We start from the raw sequence: 334 nt of genomic DNA, 5'->3' as shown, positions 1-334 counted from the left end.
TGATGCTTTCTATTAAAAATTCCAGGCGTTGCAAATTTTTTATCTGAAATACCACTTTTTTCCCGGGGAAGGAAAGTTTTGTTTGTTTTTTTTTTGTAAGAAAGACAGAAACCCGAGAAGATTAGTTCAAGAACTAATCGTTTCACAGCGGGGGGGTAGAGAAAGTCGCTGATATCTTGCCCCACTTCAGTAAAAAACTGAAATGAGTTTTATCTGTCCAAGATGAGACAAAATATAATTTACAAGCCTTTCACAGCATCTGAATAAAGTACAGTCATTAAAACGATGAAACTAAAAGAAACATAAATGGCGTTTATATCATTTTGTGCTGGTA

This window comes from Penaeus monodon, chromosome 31 (assembly GCF_015228065.2).
Source record: "Penaeus monodon isolate SGIC_2016 chromosome 31, NSTDA_Pmon_1, whole genome shotgun sequence".
Lineage (NCBI taxonomy): Eukaryota > Metazoa > Arthropoda > Malacostraca > Decapoda > Penaeidae > Penaeus > Penaeus monodon.
This window is presented reverse-complemented; position numbering follows the sequence as displayed.